Source organism: Macrobrachium nipponense, chromosome 13 (genome assembly GCF_015104395.2).
Source record: "Macrobrachium nipponense isolate FS-2020 chromosome 13, ASM1510439v2, whole genome shotgun sequence".
NCBI classification, from domain to species: Eukaryota; Metazoa; Arthropoda; class Malacostraca; order Decapoda; family Palaemonidae; genus Macrobrachium; species Macrobrachium nipponense.
The window spans coordinates 58728117-58750311 of record NC_087206.1 but is presented as its reverse complement, the minus strand read 5'-3'; the positions used below and the strand labels follow the sequence as shown (position 1 = coordinate 58750311).

At 42.1% G+C, this 22195-nt stretch overlaps 1 long non-coding RNA gene across 1 annotated transcript in view; it reads right to left on the bottom strand.

The window, feature by feature from the left end:
* LOC135225809 (uncharacterized) overlaps positions 1 to 22195 on the bottom strand; it is a 43194-nt gene that overhangs the window by 11225 nt on the left and 9774 nt on the right. Inside the window, exon 2 of the long non-coding RNA XR_010317090.1 lies at positions 11171 to 11277. This is a non-coding gene — a long non-coding RNA (uncharacterized LOC135225809). The remainder of the gene's footprint in view (positions 1 to 11170; positions 11278 to 22195) is intronic.

Genomic DNA, 22195 nt, shown 5'->3' with positions numbered 1-22195 from the left:
GAGCACCGTCCTCACGACGCATCATGGTCCCAGAAGCAGCCAAGGCTGTTCCTGGTAACCAGGGGGACCTCTTCCCAGCCTCGACACGTGAACGGTCTGGTGGGACCGTCACGTCAACCCTGGGTACCGGACTATCGCTGCGCGAGCGATCGCTGGTCTGGCGAGAGTCACCTGAGCGACTCTTACCATCCTTCCACTCCGTGCCTGGGTCCTGATGGTGAGCGTGCTAAGCTGATCACTGGTAGGTAACCGTTCACTCTGTGACACTCACAAGCGAGCAGCCGAGACGGTTCCCGGTCCAGAGGTGGAACCTCTGGAGCCGGGAGCAGAGGTACCAGTGGTGGCTGGTACCTCCAAGGTCCCCGTCTTCTTCTTCCCTGAGGGTGGAGAGACAGGCCCCATTCATGGAGGAAAGGGAGGGCCAGCGGAAGACCCACCTGTCCCGCTGGAGCGAGACAGACCCTTAGAAGTCTCTGAGCGAGACTTCTTGGGGGGGTGAGGCCACCTTCTTCTTCTTTGGCTGGGGGGCCTTGGAAGTCGAAGGGGAAGAGGCGGCAGAAGACGATGATGAAGATGAAGATGAAGAAAATGACAATGACACCTTCCTCTTCTTCTTGGACTTCCTCTTCGAGGTGGTACCAACTCCCTCCGGGGCACATACGGCAACGGGGCTTGTACCACAGCCATGGGGGTGACCATGGTCACATGCTGGGTATTCGCCAGGCGAGGCGGAGCTGCATAACCCGGGGTCGACACAGTTGTAGTCGTCCTCGTCTCCACCCCGTGAGTGACCAGGGCTTCAGCAAGATGATGGATGAGCCCCTGAATACTTGGAGTGCCCGGAAGACTCAACGAACGCCACGCCTGCTGAAGGTCCCCACCCGCAGAGGCAGACACACCTGAGGAAGCAACAGTCGGGTTAAGGGGGGGGGCCCGTTTCTGTTCGCTCAGCTGGGGAAGGATCCTCCCCTGAGCAGACAGATGACCCCAAGTACTGCTCAAGGTCGGGATGTCACTCTCCCTCCTCTGCACTCGACAGATTGAGTGAAGAGGCGTAGAGAGACACGTCCCCCGAAGGGGAGAGAGCCATACGCGAGAGCTGATGAGGAGGGAGAAAAGAAGATGACGTATCTGTCACCAAAGGTCTCGAGGGAGAGCTTTCTGACGACACCTTGGCAACCCTACGTGGCTTCCTCCTCTTTTCTTACAGCTCCCGTTGCTCCTCCGACCAAGAGACACAATAAACACAAGTTAAATCACGAGAGCGTTCACGCACTTGGCACCTTGTGCACAGAGGATGAGGGTCCACAACATCAGTGGACCTAAAAGCCCCACACTTTCGGCTCCCCACTCCAGGGCACACTCTCCAATTGGATGTGAGGCGCGAGGGCTTCTCCGATTTGTGGGACTGCATGATGAATCTAGCGATGCAATACCACAAATAATAACAAACAAATAAAGAGTACTTACAGTCAATCACACTGGTATTTAAGAAACAGGTTGAAAGTCAAGGTAAGCTTGAAAACAATCTCATGACAGAGGCGGGCAGAAAGGCGAGTATATGTCTTCACCTGACTGCGGTCGAAAGCAAAGTGGTATGTTCCAGTCAGGCGGGACTCCCGACCATCGGACAAGCAGTTACTGCCGAACTACCTTGTTAGTAAATTTTACAGCCGGTCCAGCTGGCGCTGAATAGCAATTCCTTACGCAAAGGACCCACGGTTTGTTTAAAATGTCAGAACAAATTTTATTAAATAAACTAGCCTAGGAGAACACGAATAGGTTCAACCTAGCCTAGCTTGAAAACTTGGGTGGACTTACCTGAAGCCCCGGGCTTGTAAGCTGATACAGTAAGCCTTATTTAATATAAATGGACTTTAAATAAGAAAAAAAGAAAAGAGAGGACAAAATAACTTTAATGAAAATTTCGTTCATAACAAACGATCTTGAACGGACTGTTCACTTGCGAGGAATTACTTACACCAACACTGAATGATACTAAACCAAATACCAAAACCACACCAAAACACAAAACCAAGCTGTAGAACTCAAACTTGGATGATGAAACATTTCATAGCATGATGCAACCTTCTAACTGAAGATACATATTTGACACCACAAAGAGAGAGAGGAAAAAAAAGAAATAAAACACTGAACTTGTCAAACCTCAACATCCTCCAAATGGAAGGAAGATGTGGGCAAGAGATACTTCTACAAAAGATTACTATCAATTAGTTCTCGCCTGAGTCTAGCTGCTTCACAAGCTTATCTCATAGGACAGGCCGAGCTTATATCATTATTCAATATTGTAGTATGATCTTTACTGGACTCAGTAACACTGTCAACTGAAGCACTATAAATTTCAAGAGGAACATGTTTGTCTAGGGTCCTCCTACCGATAGTCCCTTCACAAAGAACATCTACTGAACATACTATATTTTCTGAATCTGGGTAAAAAGTTACAATGTGACCTAAAGGCCATTCATGTTGGGGACCTTGACGTTCAACAATCACAACTTCACCTACTTTTGGCTTCTTCTTGATTTGGCTAGCAACCTTTGCTCCATAGTAACATTCACGAAGAGAGGTTAGATATTCTGTTTGCCACATCCCAAAAGGGTCAGAGCAATCTTCTATCACTAAAGAAGTCAATGTGTCAACAATTCTACTCGTCAACAAATGAGATGGAGTTAAAAGGCACTATGGTGCCTTATTCATCAAGATATGTTAAGGGACGGTTGTTTATTTTACTGTATTTCTCTCAATACAGTCTCAAGTTCATCTCTACCAACTCTCTTTCTGAAAAGAACTCTCCTTAAACAAGATTTTACTGGATCCAACATATGTTCATAAAATCCACCCTGCCATGGGGCACGGGGAGCAATACAATGACAAATTTTTCTAAGACAATTTGTATTTTTCATAGCTACAAACCTGAGGTCTTAACAATAGGATAATTTTCTAGTGCCTAGCTGATCTGGTTAAACAATCGGAGATTGAAAAATAAGGAATCTGTTATGGAGGAGTTACGGAGTTCCATTTGACAACGTCTGTGTGTGTGTGTGTGTGTGTGTGTGTGTGTGTGTGAGAGAGAGAGAGAGAGAGAGAGAGAGAGAGAGAGAGAGAGTGTAATTGCTGTATGGATAGTTAATGACTGAATTGGTTGTTGGTGGGTTCAGGGCTGTCTGCTGGTGCTGTTGATTGTTGGAGTTCTGTGTTTTTAGTGTTTTTTCAGTCCGTCTTTGGTGAGAGCCTGTGATAGGAAGTAGTGTTGGAGGAGTCAATTAAAGGCCTTGGAAATTGGTTGAGTTTTGTGTTTTGTTTTGTTGTTGTTTTGTTATTTGATATTGTTTGCTTAGGAGTTGTGCTGTGAGGTTTTTGTTGGGTTGTATGTGAGTTCCTGTTGAATTATATGTGAGTTGTTGACGGTTGTTGGTGTTGTTAGTGTGTGTGTGTTGCTTTTTTTGTGTTGTTTTTTTTTGTGTTGGTAATTGGTTGTGCATTGGTCTTTGTTGTGTTGTTGAGTTTTTGTTGTTATGCGTGATGTTTTGGTTGTGTTCCTTGGTTGTTTGTTGTGTTGCTTTGGTTGTGGGTTGTGGTTCTGGGTTGTGGTTGGTATCTTTGCAACCTCGACGGCAGACAGCACAGCAAAGCCTGGAGTATCTGGAGTGTTGGTAAGTAGTCGTGTGTGTTGTGTTGTTTTTTTGTAGGTATAGGTCAATTGTCTTGTGTGTATTTTGTTGTGTAAAGAAGAAAGTGTGACTGAGGGTGAGTTGGGCACCTGGAGCGATTAGGTTTATGTGGGGGGGATTTGCCCGCTTGTTTTTTAAGCTTGTGATCCCGCCACACTGTGAGATCTGGCAAAATGTGCGTATATCAGGTAAAAACTGGTCAGAGACTGTGCACCCACGCTATCGCGTTTAGTCTTTCCAAACCCAGGATGTCATAAGATGACAGAGGGGTGGCTAGAGGTGGGCAGTAAAACGTTAAGACCTCAGGTTTGTAGCTATGAAAAATACAATTTGTCTTAGAAAATTTGTCATTTGTTCATACACAAACAAATTTTAGGTCTTAACAATAGGATAGACTTATAATTAATTGGTGGGCGGTACAAACATCCTATACCAGCTGGGGGCCAATCCACCAGTCCAACTCCAAAAGAAATATCTATAGGAGAGAGACTAATGCCCGTGAAAAGCTAGATAAACAGATATCCAACAACTCAGCCAACTGGGTTGCATACAATGATATATGGGAAGATTCACTGCAGTAGGGAACTAAAGAGAAATTCTGACTGTTTGATAACAAACCAATGCATCAGGATTTGTTATCACTCCTCGCTCTCCCTTGTTAGAGAGTGGAGTATAAGCTACTGAATAGAGGGTTTGACTATTTGAACACAAAGTAAACAAACTACCTTACTCACCTGTACCAGACCAGTCCAGAAAATGATGTGTCTATTCCTCAACCCGCCCGTAGGAAGAAGGAAAGGAACAAGAGAAAGAAAGAGACCAGCCAACTCACTCATTCTCTCTTCCACACAATCATCTTAGGTAAGATAAAAGGGCAACAATGAGTTACATGATCTGTTAGGCAGCCACCACAAGGCCTAAGGAAAAAGTGTCCATAGATCTATGGGCAACATCCTAAGATAGAAAGTGGTGAACGTGGACTAGTGTAACCAAGTATCAGTGCTCAGAACTCTATGAACAGCAAAATTCTTCTTTAAAGGCAGAGAGGGACCAATACCCCTGACCTCATGTGCTCTAGCCTGCACCAGACTCAGCGGTGGAATCATCAATAGTCAAATACGCCTGTCTGATAGCTTCACGTAACCAAACAGAGATTGTATCCTTGGACACCTCTTTCTTAGAATGCCCTGTGGTAATAAAAAGCCTATGATAACCTGTGCCGAGATGTCGTGTCCTCTAAGATAGCAACGCAGAGCCCTGACTGGATACAACAAGAGCTCTTGAGAATCACTACTCATAAAGTCATCCAGAGATGGAATGGAAAAGGAGGCGAACCTGTCATCCTGCACTGAGGGTTTCTGGGTCTTGGCCACGAATTCTGGGGCAAATTTGAAGGTCACTGACCCCCAGCCCCTGGTGTGCTTCACATCATAGCTCAGGCCATGAAACTCCCCCACTCTTTTCGAAGAAGCCAAGGCCAAGAGGAAAACCATTTTGAGTGTCAAAGTCCTGTCTGATGAATGACGTAAAGGCTCATAAGGAGCTTAGTGAAACTTCTCAGGACCAAGGAAACATCCCATGTTGGAGGCTTAAGCTCCCTCGGAGAACATGACTGCTCAAACCCTTTAAACAGCAAGGAGAGTTCCTAGGATGAGATGTCAACACCTCTGAGACATAACACTAAACTTGGGGCCGCCCTGTATCCTCTAATAGCGGAAACGGACAAGCCTTTCTCATCCTTAAGGAAGACCATAAAGTCTGCCTGCTATGCGCTGAATAGAGGTTCTGAGTGGAGAAAACTTCCGTTTACAAAACCAGTCACAGTAGATTGCCCATTTACCTTGGTAAGCAGCAGAGGTAGATTTCCTGAGATTGTTGGACATATGTCCTGCTGTCTTCTGTGAAAAACCTCACGCTCGAAGAAGATACTTGATAGCCTCCAACTGTGAAGAGACAGGGATTCTACTGACTGGTGGAATTTTTCTATGTGGTGCTGACAAAGAAGATGCCGCCACAGCGGAATCTCCCTCGGCACCTCCGACAATAATGACAGCAGATCCGGAAACCATTCCGCTTGTGGCCACAGAGGAGCTACAAATGTTATCCTGAGATTTTGCGAGCTCATTGTCCTGTTCAGTACTTGGCAGATCAAACAAAACGGAGGGAAGGCATACACCTCTAGGTTGTCCCAGGGATGTTGGAACGCATCCTCCGCTAACGCCAGAGGATCCAGAACCACCGAACGGAAAACCTCTCAGTTTCCTGTTGAACTGGGTCACAAAGAGGTCCAGCATAGGTCTCCCTCAAACCTGGAAAAACCTGTCTGCCACGACCTGATGAAGGGACCACTCTGTACCTAGGACCTGATCCAGACGACTAAGCTTGTCTGTAACCACATTCCTTTTGCCTGGGATATACCTGGCTAGAGCTCTACTGAACTGACCGCCCCCTGGTGAATCTCGACTGTCAAAGTGTGAAGTTGACATAAAACCAGTCCCCCCCTGCTTGTTCACATAAGCAACCACCGTGGCGTTGTTCGACATGAGAACTACAGGATATCTCTCTATATTCTCCCAAAATTCCTTCAGACCCAGAAAGGCTGCCTTTAACTCCAGCAAGTTGATATGTTGTCATCTGTCCTCCAAACTCCAAACACCTGAAGTAATGAGGCCGCCTAAATGAGCACCCCAACCTGCAAGGGAAGCATCTAAAAACAGGCGGCAGAAAACGCAGAGGAACACCCTCCAAGAGATTCTGATCGTCCAACCACCAACGAAGATCTTCTCTCACTTCTAGGGACAGAGGAACCCTTATCATGGGTGAGCACCCTGCCAGAGACCAGAAGTCCCATAGTCTCCATTGCAGAGACCGAAGATGAAGTTGCCCATGAGGGACCAGCTTCTCCAGAGAAGATAAAATCCCCAGAAGAAACTGCCACTGATGAGCTGACTGATCAAATTGTGACAGAAGTCGCGCGCCACTACTCGCAACTTCTCCAACCTCTGATCCGATGGAAAAACCCTCGACGCTGTTGTATTGATGACCATGTCTAGATAAAGAATCCCTTGACTGGGTATGAGATTCGATTTCTCTAGGTTCACCAAAATGCAGAGTTCCATACAAAACCGAACCAGGTGATCTCTGTCCTTACAGCAAATTCTCTCTGGAACTTGCTAAGACCAACTAGTCATCGAGGTACCTCAGCAGACGGATCCCTTGAGCATGAGCCCAAGTTGAGATGAGAGAAAAAGATCCTTGTAAACACCTGAGGGGATGTGGTCAATCCAAAACACAGGACTTTGAACTGGAACACCTTGTCTCCGAGAGAGAAGCGAAGGAACTTCCTGGACGATGGATGAATAGGGATTTGGAAGTACGCGTCCTTTAGATCTATCGACAGCATAAAGTCGTTTTCCCTCACAGCTGCCAACACCGATCACAGGGTCTCCATCTTGAACCTCGCCTTCCTGACAAAATGATTCAAGGTGGCTAGGTTAGGCACAGGCTTCCAACCCCTTGACACCTTTGGCACCAAGAAGATGCGACTGTAAAACCCTGGAGATGGACACACCACTTCCTCTATCGCACCCTTGTCCAGCATTTTCTGCGCTTCCTCCCAGATAACTAAGAACTTCGGGAATCTGGGGAATACACTTGCCTGAGCAGAGGTCTGTCCAAGACGGGGGGTTGGGGGAGTGAGTCAAATGGTAGTAGATAACTCACCTGAAGGACATCTACTACCCACTACTCCGCCCTATAACTCTGCCACTTGGCCCACTGGACTGCTAGGCATCCCCCTACCTGTGGCAAAGGAGAGGGAGAGGCACCAAACCCATCGATGACCCTACTTATTTCTATCCTTGGACCCCCTCCTTGACTTGTAAGAGCGGGGCCGAAAGGGACGTTGGTCATCAGACTTAAAGCTAAGACGATGAATGAGAGGGCCAAAGCTAAGACGATGAATGAGAGGGCCCAGCCGAAGCCAAGCTTCTAGACAGCTTACTAGGCGACGATCTCTGCATTTGCTACTGAACAGGAGAAGGAGGAGGGGGACGTTTCCAAGAACGAGACTCCGACTTGGCCACAGCCTGGTGCACCAAACTGTCCTTCATGTTAGCTCGCTGTTGGTCTATCACGTCCTCCAGCTCAGTCCGAGGGAATGAGAATCCAACAGATCCCCATTCCTGAGTGCCAACAAGGACTCAGGGTCAACCGATCTAGCAATCCTGGACAACGCTGCGTCTCTTCTGATCAGAAGACACTAAGATGGGCAAGATACGAAAACGCCTTGCCCCCAGACGGTAACAAACTGGCAAGAGCAGATGCACTCACCAACCCTTCTGTAGATCTGTCAGACACAATCTTGGCAATGCCTGTTGACCACAAGTCTAACCACAACACCGTCTGGAACAGGGAGGCAGGCATAGCCTCCACCACCGAGGCATTCTGCAGTGACAAGGACAGCACCACCGGCCTAACCTGCTCCAAAGTCAACTCTGGCTTGAGACGTATGACGTCTGGGTTAAGATGTCGAGGTAACAAGCAGACAGATGAAACAACTTGGAAGAACCCCTTGACCGAAGAGATCCGTTCCGGTCTGACACAGAGGCATTCACCTTTTGCAAGACTGACTGGACATGCTCTGATAAAGGAAGCTAAAACAATGACTTACAAGCTTGCGTGGGCCGCTGCAATGCTTTCAAGCAAGTAGGAGTGAAAGACGACTGAGCCTGAGTCCTACTTTCCAGATTGTTGAACCCACGAATGAGATCAACAACCTCAGTAAAGGAAGACAAAAACTCATGTCTCTCTCTTTCCTCCTGCTCTGGCAATGGAGACCGATGATAAGAAGACCCAGCAGCCAAAGAACCTGAAGTGCCAGCCAACACAGACACCAAAGACTTGTCCAGACTGGGGCCACATGCCAACTCCTGCGACAAACCAATCACAACACTAGGAACACTACTTCGAACACTCGCAATAGATGACTCACAGGCGTGTCCACGTACGTGTTCATGTGGAGCAGACACATGTACATGAGATGGAGAAGCATCTTGAACTCTTGATTCAGAACGAGAATTCCCCGGAGTTGAACCATGAACAGCATCAACAGGAGGGAAAGGCGAACACCCTAGCTGCACCACATCCGCATTCACAACTTTCAATCTTTTCACAGGGTCCCTAAGATCCTTAAGACGACGAATAGGCACCGGAGAAGAAGCAGGAGATAAATTACCAACATGCGCACGTACGTGCGAGGCTGCAATACACTCGTGTCCTGAAGAAGAGGACGACTCAGCAACAGCAGATTGCACAGGGAAAGGAAACGAAACATTAACACTCACAAGAACACAGACAAGCAGCTCTTCACTCGTTGACGAATAAATAACAAAAGTCCTTAATCCTCCTACGCTTAATATGCCAACGCAGTGGAGCTGGAGGTGATGGAAGGTAGGGGGAGGCAGAGGCGATGGAGGGGAGGAAGACAGCACTCCTTCCTTAAACACCCTCTTGGTAGGAGAGGGGGGAGGTGACGCAACACGTTTGTTCACAGCCTTCTCAGCAGAGAAGGCAGCAAACCTATCCTCCAAAACAGAGTCCAATCTCTTAAGAACCACCTGACGTAAAGCCTCGCGATGACATCACGGGAGCAAACGATGATAATACATAGGAGCGAGGCAGCGCAGCAGCCCCAACTGACAACACTGACGTAGCAGGGAGAGACATCACTGAAGAAACTGGGAGTGATGTCACCGATTGGAAGTGACGTCACTGATGGAACTGGGAGTAACATCACCAAAGGCGCTGAGAGACACGTCACGGCAGGCCTCACTAGCACCAACACAGAGAAGGCCAGGGGGAGGCGAGCATCCATTAAATGCATCAGCAAACCCTCCAAGGAGGGTGAACCCCGTAGACCAAGCGATGCCCAGAGCACTGCCATTTTGGATGCCTCCAAACTCTAGCATCAAGGGGTGTAACTGAGGAAGACGAAGCATCTGGGTGAAGCATGAAAACCCTTCCCACGAAGGAAGAGTCGAAACTCTACGATGCTCCATCTTACTATAAAATAACTTCTACTGCAATTTAGGCCACACACAACATTCCGGGCAAGGATTCGTTACAGTACAAACATTAGCACGACACCTACTGCATGCGGAGTGTGGGTCCGTAGCCGAAGAAGCCAGGAAATGAGAACATGGGAAACATCGAGTCCCCAGACACATACTTTGGCGAGGCCAAGAAGAAGCAGAGGAAGCTATAATAACACAAACACACGCACACACAGACAAGCAAAAGAGTGCAAACGGGCAAACAACTGGGATGATGGAGAGTAAGCAACCACGTCTCTCACCCAGGGGGTTAAGAAAAAGACTAACATGCAATATCATGGGAGTACAGTCTTTGACCAGTTTTCACCCGATATACACGTGTTGTCAGATCTCACAGATTCCTTGCTTTTCAATCTCCGATTGTTTAACCAGAACCAGCTAAGCGCCAGAAAATTATCCTATTATTAAGACTGAAGGTTTGTTCGCGTATGAACAACTTCCATTTTATATTATGTTCTTTCATGTAGTGATCTACTTTAGGAAGCTTAATCATCTCCTCAAAAAATTTAGCACTAGCTAAGATATATATGCCATTATCAGAAATAACAAGATTTGGAAAAGAGTAAAAGGCACAAAACCTACTAAACAAATTAATTAAACTTGCTGTACTCATATCACTTGAAGTGCATGTAAACAAAACAATGTAATACTTGTGAGGTATACCTGACTGTTTGGTAATTGTTATCGGTCCAGAATAATCAATGCCTACATGTGCAAAGGGATGAGGGAAATGAACCTTTCACTGAGCAATGGAGGTGGACCAGGGTACTCGAATCTCCTACCGACTACTCTTTTACAAACAACACAAGGGCTTAATAAGGTCTTGATAGTTTGTCTGCACTTTGGGATCCAATAATGTTGTCTAATCAAAGTTAGGGTGTCCTTAAAACCACCATGCAAAATTTTACATGTTCATAAGTGATTAATGGCTTAGCAAAATGACTCTTGGTAGGGATAAAAATATCACAATTTTTAAAAGTAAACTGTATTTTTCCTAACTATACAAACCTGAGATCCTTTACATTAGGAATTACCTTCAGCGAAGCTGGAAACGGCCGCTAGACTTTATAGCAAGGTAGTCGGCAGTTAAACTACCGTCTGGGTGGGAGGGTTCCCCACCCCCACCAAGGTATACGCATATCACTTTGCTTCTGGCCCAGGAATAGCAGAATGAGGGGTGGCATGAGGTGGACCTAATGTGTAAAGGACCTCAGGTTTGTATACTTAGGAAAAATACCATTTACTTTAAAAAATTGTCATTTGTTCTTACACGGTATACAAACCCTCAGTCCATTACATTAGGAAGACTTGTATTTGGTGGGACGATTCTGATATAAGTTCTGTAACTGACTGGAGTTATGTCACCTTGTTTCGATCCTGGTTGTAAGAGCTAGGGAGATGAATTGTTCCTCTGTCAAAATGATCGAAGTGTTGGACTGCAAGATCATTCGTCAGACTCCTGGGCATTGTTCCTATAGAAGACAAGACCTTTTATAGAAAAAAGAAGCTTGGATGAAAACTGACTGGTAATGACAGTAAGGCAAAATACAATTAGTAGATTTCTTATTGTCTGGGACTTGCTTAATTCCCCTTGCAAGAGTAAGCAGATGCTTCTATTGTCTATGACAAAAAATGGTCACTGGTTATGTCACCTAACTGCATCATGGCCTGTTCTAGTGTGTAACGGCCCTTCCCATTAGAGCTAGGTAAGCTTACACAACTTGTTGATCAGCCACCACAGGTCTCAAGGAAAAAGTGTGCAAGGACTTGTGTGCAATATCCCGTAGTAGAAAGAAGTGAAGGTGGTATGTCTCGACAACACCCCTGCCTTCAATACCTGGTGTACCACCAGATTCTTCCGGAATGAGAGTGTAGGAGTGATGCTCCTGACTTTGTGAACTCTCAGTCTGGGGGTATCGGTTTCATCTACTCCAGTAGCAGAGTATGCCATTTTCCTCACTTCACAAAGCCAGAAAGAAATCATGTTCTTGGACACTTCTTCCTTGGACGGAGCAGTGCTAACAAAGAGTCGTGGACATTGGGGCCAGAATTGTCGAGTCCTCTTCAGATAGCACCGCAGCAACCTCACAGAACACAACAGCATCTCGTCTGCATCATTACCTACAAAAATCCTCTAGGGAGGGGATCGTAAAGGCATTGAACCTAGCATCAGGGACCAATGGGTTTTGAGTCTAACATTAAAAGACAAGCCATGCAATTTGCCTACTCTTTGTTGATGCCAGTGCAAGCAAAAAGACAGTCTTGAGCATCAGATCTCTGTCTGACAACTCGTAAGGGTTCATAAGGAGTGTGTGTCAGACTCCTTAGAACTAGAGTCACGTCCCAAGCAGGGGGCCTGAGATCCCTGGGCGGGCAAGATTTCAAAACTGCTCAATAAGAGAGATATCGCTAGTGACAAAGAGATATCCACTCCTTTCAGCTGGATGACTAGGCCAAGGGCTGCTTGGTAGCCCTTTATTGCCAACACTGAGAGAAGTTTCTCATGGCAAAGGAAGACTAAGAAGTTTGAAACCTGTTGAAGAGTGGCTCCGATTGGAGAGACACCCCTCTGACGGCTCCAACCACAGAAGACGGCCCACTTGCCCTGGTATATGGCTGTGGAGGACTTCCTGAGGTATTCAGACATCTCTATTGCAGCTCGGTGTGAAAAGCCTCTTGCTCGCAAGAGACGGTGGATAACCTCCAACCATGAAGAACAACGTTGTGTACTGCCTGATGGTACCATTCTACGTGTGACTGGCACAAGAGGTTGTGCCATTCAGGTAGTAACCTTGGCACCTTGACAAGGAGTGCCAACAGGTTAGGATACCAAACGGCATATGGCCACTTGGGAGCTACCAGAATCATCCAGAGGTTCGGAATGGCCATTGCTCTGTTGATTACTTTGTGAATCAGACAGAACGGAGGGAAGGCGTAGACATCGAGGTTATCCCACAGGTGTTGGAATGAGTCTTCCACGGCTGCCCATGGATCTGGGACGATTGAGCAGAACACCTAAAGTTTCCTGTTGTGCCTGGTGGTGAACAGGCCTATTACCTGTCACCCTCACAGGTCGAACAACCTGCTTTTGGCGGCCGAGTTTGTCTGCCACCACATTCCTATTGCCCGGAATGTACCTGGCCGCCAACAGTTCCACTGAGTGAGCAATTGCCCACTCGTGTACCTCCACTGTCAACCAGTGGAGCTGTGAAGAAGCAAGGTCCCGTTTGTTGATGTATGCCATTGCCGTGGTGTTGTCGGTCATGAGCATCACGGGGTGGCCCATCACTCTGTCCTGGAATTCCTGAAGAGCCAGGAAGGCTGCCTTAAGTTCCAGGACGTTGATGTGGAGGTACCTTTCGTGTTGGTCCCACAACCCCGAGGTCAGTAGTTCCTCGAGGTGTGCACCCCATCCCCCAGTCGATGCATCAGAGTGCAGGAGCATGTCGGGAGGGGGAGTACACAAGGGTACTCCTATTAAGAGGTTTCTGTCATCCAACCACCATTCTAAATCCCTCCTTGCTTCCTCCAATAGAGGAATGAGGAAGGATTGCGGATCTCGGGACTGGGACCAGTGCTCCCTCATTTTCCACTGAAGGGATTGTATGTGGAGACGCCCATGGGGAACCAACTTCTCTAAGGATGACAGGTGACCATTAACTAAGACTTGCCATTGCCGTGCTGGTTGTTCCTGTCTGTGTGGTGCGTTTTTGTAAGGTAGAGTGTTCGAGTTATGAGATCGCTTACCTGGTTCTTCTTCTTGATAATTTGTTCTGCAGTCTGGTTCTATGTTTAACTTTATGCTTTTTCTTAATGTTAGTTCTGGATTACTAATCTTTGTCGTAGACTCTCAGGAGAAGTTTGAATGAGACGAACAGCTGAGTTTCTTTCTTTACTGTGCAAAGAGTTAGAGTTACAACTACAAAGCTTATAAATCTATTTTTGGACCCTGGCAATATTTCTACTTCTTTTCTGAACGACGGCTGCAGGTCCTCTCTGGCTTCTTCTGTCGTTCTGAAATTCAGCCACCCTCAGTTCGAATTCAGCACCACCTCCTTAGGATCTGGTTCTCCGCCTGACTGGATTCTTGATTCGTGGAGCGGTCTTTCCTTATCTTGTCCCCATCTCCTTTTAGGTGTGGTTAACATGTTAATTCCTCCTTTTCCAGGCAGAATCAATAATTTAACATGTTAATTCCTCCTCCTGGAGGCGGAACTGCATTCTTGTTAGAAGCTGAGTAAGTTTGGTGCGAGGTCACAGGTCAAAGATTTTATGACGGTCTTAAGATTTTAATTGCGATGGTGTTATGGTTCAACTTTCTGTGACTAAGGTTTTGTTGATCAAATTCTGGCTCACACACCAAAGCTCAATTCTCTCTCTCTCTTTCTTCCTCTTTCTCTTTCTTGTTATTTTCACTGTACATACTCTGATTATTCTCTCTCTTTCTCTTTCTCATTATTTTCACTGTACTTTAATTATTCTCTCTGTTTTTATGCTACCTTATCTACTATTATATCTTAAAGCTATCATTACATCACTCGGTCACCTACCAAACATTGTCATCATTGTTTAATATATATATATTATATATATATATATATATATATATATATATATATATATATATATACATATACATATATATATATATATTATATATATATATATATATATATAATAAAAACAATGATACACTGTTGGTAGGTGACCGTTCCCGAGTGAGTGATGTAATAAAATTGAAAAAAAATCATAGCAAATGGTAAAATATGACAATTCACAAGCATATCAAATTAGAATGCATTAAATCATAAGCATAATTAATGAATACTCAGAATACAATATCGGAAAAAAATGTTAGAAATGATGTGGATATTAAATGTCAATTATGGATCATTTCTTTTCATTTCTGTCGGTATCCCTTGTATCTTTTTGATAATCAAATGCCTCACTATGATGACAAATAAAACAATAGTGACTACTATTACCCGCAGATTTACATATGAAAGAAATGGTGCTATCTGTTTCGTATGCAAGTAATGGTCATCAACATAATTCAAGCTCTTAAGTTCCTTTAATTCTAACTGAGACAATTTAAACTCATCTATTGCAAATGTGTAATTCTTATATGGTATATGTTTGTTGAAATGGTATTCAGTGAAAAGGTATGGTTCATAGTATAAGTGATTTTGTAAAACTAACTTACATGATGTTGCAAAAGACTTGATATTCTTGAATTTCAGTTGGGTGGTGACATTAGGACAAGTGACTGTGGCTATAACAGTATCTAATGAAAATACAAAAATATCTTCATTCATTATAGTTGCTTCAAATGTCTTATTAAATGAGTGTACACACATCCTTTTCTTGATTTTGTTTTAAAATCAACTCTTGGATACAGTGATGATCATTAGTAGTCTTATATAAGTTATCAATATCACATATATACTCTTTTCCCTTCAAAATTACACATTTATTGAATTGTTCATTAGTTAAAAAGGCTAACATTAATCCATGTTCTTCTAATGCAAAATGAGTACTAAGGCCCTTTCTAATAATGATCTGACTTTCAATATACATAGGAAAGGGATATACAGAAACTAGCACATTTGTAATTTTCGTATTGAAAGGTAGAACTAAAATAATTCTGTTATGGATTACTTTGGCACTTATCAAATTATAGTACATGAAAATATCTTCTACTAAAGGTGTGCAATGCTTCTTGATTAATAATGTCTTCTAATTCTTCTGGAGTGATTAGTGTTGGGCTCAAAATATCTTTGTAAGCAAGTAAGACAGCATTGAACATGTCTTTATGTTCTTGTAACATCACTTCACTTTCCAGTGCAAAGGTATTTAAAAACTGTATATTTTCTATCTTACTGAGTTCTTTTGTTACATTCTGATTTACTTGACTTATGAAACTCAATTTTTTTATTTGTTCTGCATTTTGATTGTGAGAGGCAATCACTTTATTTATCACTGTACCCCTTGCGGCTGCCCACTTTTCCAGTCTATCAATTCTTTCCTTTTCTTGTTCTACATTTGCTTCGGCAGCAACTCCAAACAACTGATTTAGAGCAGTTCCAATGAAGGGTAAGAGGGATCGTTTGGACCTTGTTCTCAGTGTGTTATCTATGTTCATGTTCAACTTTTCCAATAATGACATGGCACTGTTAATATCACCCTTCTGTAGGATTGCTTTAATACCATTTAGGATTTCTCTTAGTTCACTTTCACGTTTGAGCACTGTGGAAATATCTATACTAACTATTCCAAGGTGCTTAATCATTTTGACTTTTCATGTCTTTTTAACAGGGCACCTTTTCTTATCACCACTTCTGAAGAGATGAGTCCAATTAAAACTAGTGCAAAAATTAGACTTAATCAGATTTTCTCTATATATAGACACATAAATTGCACTATATACATCACAGTTATGATATTTTCAGTCCAACACTATTTACATATGGTTACATACACACAATTTTACCTCTTTCTGTTTCTTAGATCATACCTCGTTGTAATAGGATTTTCTACAGTATTTTCCTTCCTTATGTTATCTATATCTTTAGTAGACCATGGATCTTTTCACTACCTTTACATGATTCCAGTGAACTACCTTTTCCTTTAGATCACTTTCATTTATTACACTGTATTTAATTCTAACACTATTATTCTATATGGCCCAGTGAATTTGTGAGAAACTTTTACATTTGGACCTTCTGGTACATGATTCTGAACGTAAATTTGAGTACCCACTGTAATGTCTGGTTTAGTGGTATTTTTATTATAGTATTTTTCTTTAGTCTTATGCATGTCCTTTAGTCTAGCTCTTGTCTGCATGATAGTCTCTGAAGTACGTCTGGTTTTCCATGCAACATAGTCATCATAGTTATAAGTATGTCTGGGTGGTGTTGCATCATTTAATAACGTAGTTGGCATTCTTTTCTGATAGCCATATAGCAAATAATGAAGAGATTCTCCTATCATCTCATTTTTAGTATTTTTCAATGTGAACTGTACGTCTTCAAGAGCTAAGTCCCAATCTTCTGTATGAGGTTTTACTAAAGTTTTCAGGATATCCTTTATTTTACGATTAGTTCGTTCCACTGCTCCATTTGAACCGGGTTTATAAGTTGTTATTTGACATTATTTATTTCATAAAATTCACACATTTCCTTCAAAAGATCACAAGTAAATTCAGCAGCATTATCAGATAGAACTTGAGGACATGAATGTCTGGTTATAATTCTAGATTTAAGAGCTTCGGCTACTGTAGCTGCATCTGTTTCTTACAGGTATGATTTCTACATATCTAGTTAGATAGTCTTGGAATACTAATATTTGTTTGTTTCCTCTAATAGTTGCTGGAAATGGACCCAAAAAGTCCATAGTTACTACTTGAAATGGATTTAATTCTGATGGATATTTTTCAAGTGGAGCTTTTGTATTTACGTTACCTTTATGTTGGTTACAAACTACGCAATTTTGTACAAAATTCTTGGCATCTTCACTACAATGTGGTCAAAAATAATTTCTGGTTATGATTCTAGTTGTCTTTTTAATTCCTGGATGTCCTGCCAACTTATACGACTGTGCTAGTTCTAAAACTTCTCTGGTTAGTGTTGTCGGGATATATAGTCGAGAACACCCATTTTTCTCTGTGGGTATTTTATACAACAAACCATTTATTGACTGAAAATCAGGTTTTAAGGATTCATCTATTAGTAGCTGTCCTACTATTTGTCTGATTTCTGGATCTTTATCTTGTTCTACTTTCACTCTTGCTAAATCTAAATCTACCATTTGACAACTAAAACAAAAGGTATTCGTGGTAACGCATTTTTCTGTTTCTTCTTGAGATCTGGATAATGCATCTGCCAAGGTGTTAAGTTTCCCTGGAATATATCTGAACTCTGGAGCAAACTCTAATACACTAAGGAACCATCTATTGAACTTCATGTTGTTAGTGAAATTCTCTTTTTAAACAAATCACAAATGGGTTTGTGATCAGTAAGCACATTAACTTTTTGACCTAAAAGTATGTGTCTAAATTTCTTTAAACCCCAAAATAGAGCTAAACACACTCTTTCTGTGGTACTATAGTGTTTTTCTGCTGGGTTTAAAACTCTACTGGCATAGTATACTGTCCTCATTCTAGTTTTGGCCTTTTGTAACAATACAGCTCTTAGTCCTGTATTACTCGAGGCATCACAAGCTAAATAAAAATCTTTTGAAAAATCTGGGTAGACCAAAACAGGGTTCCTGGTCATTTTGCTCTTTAATGTTTGAAAGGCTGTTTCTTGTTCATTCTGCCATTCATATTTAACATCCTTTTGGTTAATTCTGTCAAAGGTTTGGCGATAGTAGCTAATCCTTTTACAAATGGTCTATAATATCCAACCATCCCTAGGAATCTCCTTAATGCTTTCAAATTAGTGGGAGCTGGATAATCAATTATTGCCTTTATTTTACCTGCTTGCATGCGCAGTCCGTCTTCACTAATTACATGGCCCAAGTATTCTAATGATTTCATGAGGAACTGACATTTCTTAATTTAATTTTTAGTCCTGCCATTCTTAATCTTTCTAGGACCAATTCTAATGTTTTGAGATGGCTTTCTAAATCTTTACTATAAATGATTACATCGTCTAAATATACTGCAACATTTTCTATGTCTCCTAGAATTTGTAACATTACTCTAACAAACGTTCAAGGAGCTGATGCGAGTCCAAATGGCATTACTTCAAACTGTAAATGTTCTTTATGTGTGCTGAAGGCTGTGAATGATTTGGATTCTTCATCTAGAGGTACTTGCCAATATCCACTAAGGAGGTCTAGGGATGAAAATACTGTAGCTCCTCCTAAATTGAGTTAACATATCTTGAATTACCGGCACCAGCATTCTATCTGGAACTGTGTTGGAGTTTAATTTCCTATAATCTATTACAAGCCTCCAACTGCCACCTTTCTTTGGAACAAGCAACAATGGAGAATTATATGGTGATTTAGAAGGAATTGTTACTCCATCTATTTTCATTTCCTCTATCAAATTATCAACTATGGGTCTCTGGCTTATTGGTAATCTGTAATTAGGAATAAAAAATGGCTTGGCTTCATCATCTAACAAAATCGTATGTTGTAGGACATTTGTTCTTCCTAGTTTATCTCCTTCTACAGCTATTACATTTCTATATTTCTCTAGCACTTGAATTAACTTGCTTCTATTTTCTGGAAAATCTATTTTATTTACTTCCTGATTTATTTGAGAGTTTTGGCCATTTGTAGAGAAAAATGCTTTTTCTTCTACTGTTAGTAAAGGATTGTTAATAGGTATTCCTATGCAAAAGACAGTGCCTGCGTATAGTGTTAGTTTGTTATTTGTATAGTTTTGGACATAAGCTTCACAATTATCACCATTCATGTGGACTAGTGAATTATCCATTTTGACAAAATCTGGCAATTCATCGTTCAACAATAGAACATCTTTAGCCCTTACGTTCTCTTTTGCTCTTAAATATATTTTTGTTAAGCATTTGGGATTTAAAGTTACTGCTCTATTGAATATAAATTGTACTTTATATCACCAGCTGTGCAAACGCTGTGTTTAACTGGAAAGGGATAAGACAGCATCTTGCCTTTAATTTACTGTATGCTTGGGAGCTTTCTATTACTAATGCGCAATTTTAGCCAGGAAAAAGGAAGGATAGAAAATGATGTCAATTTATGTATGGTTTCGTAAATCTATTATTTTTGCAAACGCAAAATCTCAAATATTTGAGAAAAACGAAGCTTAAGAGGTCCCTTTCGGCCCGCCAGTTTTTGAAGGCATATTATGTATTAAAGTCATAATTTCCATAGATTTGTTTTAACCCTGGCTTTGGCATTTCACTACAAATGATAAATGGTCTGTCGGTGTGCTTGTTTATTTTGGAAATGAAATGATGGTTTTGTTTTATCATTTCCTTATTCTAATTAACGCTATTTTACTTAATTTCGTTTTCCTTTAGCTCAAAGAGCTTTTTTTTTAACAAAGGGAGAAAAAATTTAAAATTTCGTATAATTCCCTAATTACTTGCAAATGTAAAATGGCAAATAAAAAGAAAGATCTTTGAGAATTTGGTCCCAGGCTAAGATTCACTGCACTGGCAGTCTTCTTACGGATGCTTATATTCTCAAGATTTAAAAAAAATTTCATTTTAAGTTCACACACATGTTTGGTCTGTATTTTCTTTAGTGCTTTTTTATTGAATTATCCTATGTCATACAATTTATCCTTTACAACACACAGACAACACACGCATATATAGATGGAGTGAAATCAGAGAAAGGACAATAGATGTAAGTATAAAGCTATGAGACAAGATTGTGCAGTGCTGAGTGGGAATACGTAGTTAAGAAGCTCCAGAAACAACAGAAATAGTTGGATATTGTTCGCAAGAGGAGAAAGCTGAGAGCAATTGAGAGTAAGGACAAAACTATGGATAAGGGAAGAACGGATGTAGTTGATTTGTGTAGACATCTGAGAGTAATGTAATAAGGGCAATGGTTAGGATGAGAGAAGATATAAGCCACAGAATAGATGAAGTAAGCTGTGTTCAAAGGATGACGCCAAGATGGCAATAGATTAAGAGATAGTTTGGCAACGTCTCCTCTTGAAAGTGAAGTGAGGGTCCTGTTTATATGAACCGTTTGCACAGTATTTGTGGTGTGTGAAGAAAAAGAAGGTAAGAAATGTCGAGGTATGTAGAATTGGCAAAAAAGTTAGCACAGTGGACAGGATGAATCAGAGGAACGAATGGCGGATACTAGGTTTATATAAAGCATACAGTTCGGCAGTGTTACTAGAATCGTGAGGAAGGCTGTGCACTGTAAGATACCGTGAAAGATGCATATGAAAAGAATGCCTTGTTATCCAAGAACCGCACAAGTGCGTGTAAGATAGAGATAAATGGCACAGTGTGAATAGGGTGGTTCGACGGGATGCTGATGACCAGAGTTAGGAAAAAAATATCGTTATTTAGGCCATTTTAGGTTTTTCCTGTCATGCATCTTCGCCAAAATATGTGATAGGGAGGAAAAAACCAGAAATGATGCACAACCAATTCAGTACCCAGGGGGGACAGAGGCGGATTTCCCCTGAAATTTATTGATATTTCAAAACAATAGACATATAATACTAAATGAGCACTTGATCAGCAAGCCATAAACTGCAATTAATTAGTACATATAGCTAAAAATATTAAAAATAGAAAGGAACGTATGATTAATGTTTTCAATTAGCGATTATCCCTTAATGAAATCCTGGCTACAAACTTGTTTACAAAACATAATACTAAAAAATATATAGAGCTCAGACTACTGAACGATTATAAAAACAATTTTTTGTAACTATGATTTTGCCCAAATTTCCTTCTGTAAGAAGCTGTCTTCTGTCAGTCAACACATTTTTATAGACTGAGAAGCTCCTCTCTACATCCACATTGACAGCTGGGACGTCTCTTTCAGATTTGCTGTCTGCTGGACTCATTTCTTCAGGAATTGTGGCACCACTTCTGTCCTCGCCTTTCGATACTCCTTTGACCGAATGCAATATTTTAGTGTCTGGATTTCTAACCAAAACTGCCTCAAACTTTTTACGAAGTCGATTACCCTCTTCAGGAAATTTCCTTGGTCTTGCTCTTGGTCAGTTCTAAGTTGGTTAAGACTTCCATCAGTCTAGTTTTTGCAACTGAATGAAAGAAAAATTTCTAGCTATGAAGGCAAGATGCAGTTGGAGATCTTCAATGACTGTCTGTGTTGACACTGCTTCTGCTGGATCCAACTTGGTTAAGACAGACTTCACAGCATCAGAATTTCGAGCATAGAACCATGCAACTTCTATCCATGTTCCCCGTCTTGTAATAACTGGTTCAGGTGGAAGAGGTATTTCTGTGCATGTTTCTTTCCAAGTATCTACGCAGCTTGGGCCTTTAAAAAATATCTCTTTCACACAAGAGATTAGTTCATTAACTTCAGAAAACATCACTCGAAGTGCCTCTCAGAATTGATGCAGAACATGAGCAAGACATGTCACATGATTCATAAAAGAAGGAAAAATACTTTAAGGTCCTTCCCAGACTTGAGCATGTAAGCTGCTGCATCACTCAGTAAAGTTTCAGCAACGTTGCATTGAAATCTGGCCAGAGCACGTATATTATCATCGCTAATCGGAGAAAGGGGAGACGAGTTGTGTATATCAACGAAGGCACAATTTGCAAGATATGGCGGATTGTACTTCTTACTCTCCAGTTTTCCAATTAGCACATTGACCGCATATGGTCCACATGCATCAGTTGGTTCACCCACACCAACCCAGATGGGAAAACTGTACAGTGTAAAGTATAAAGC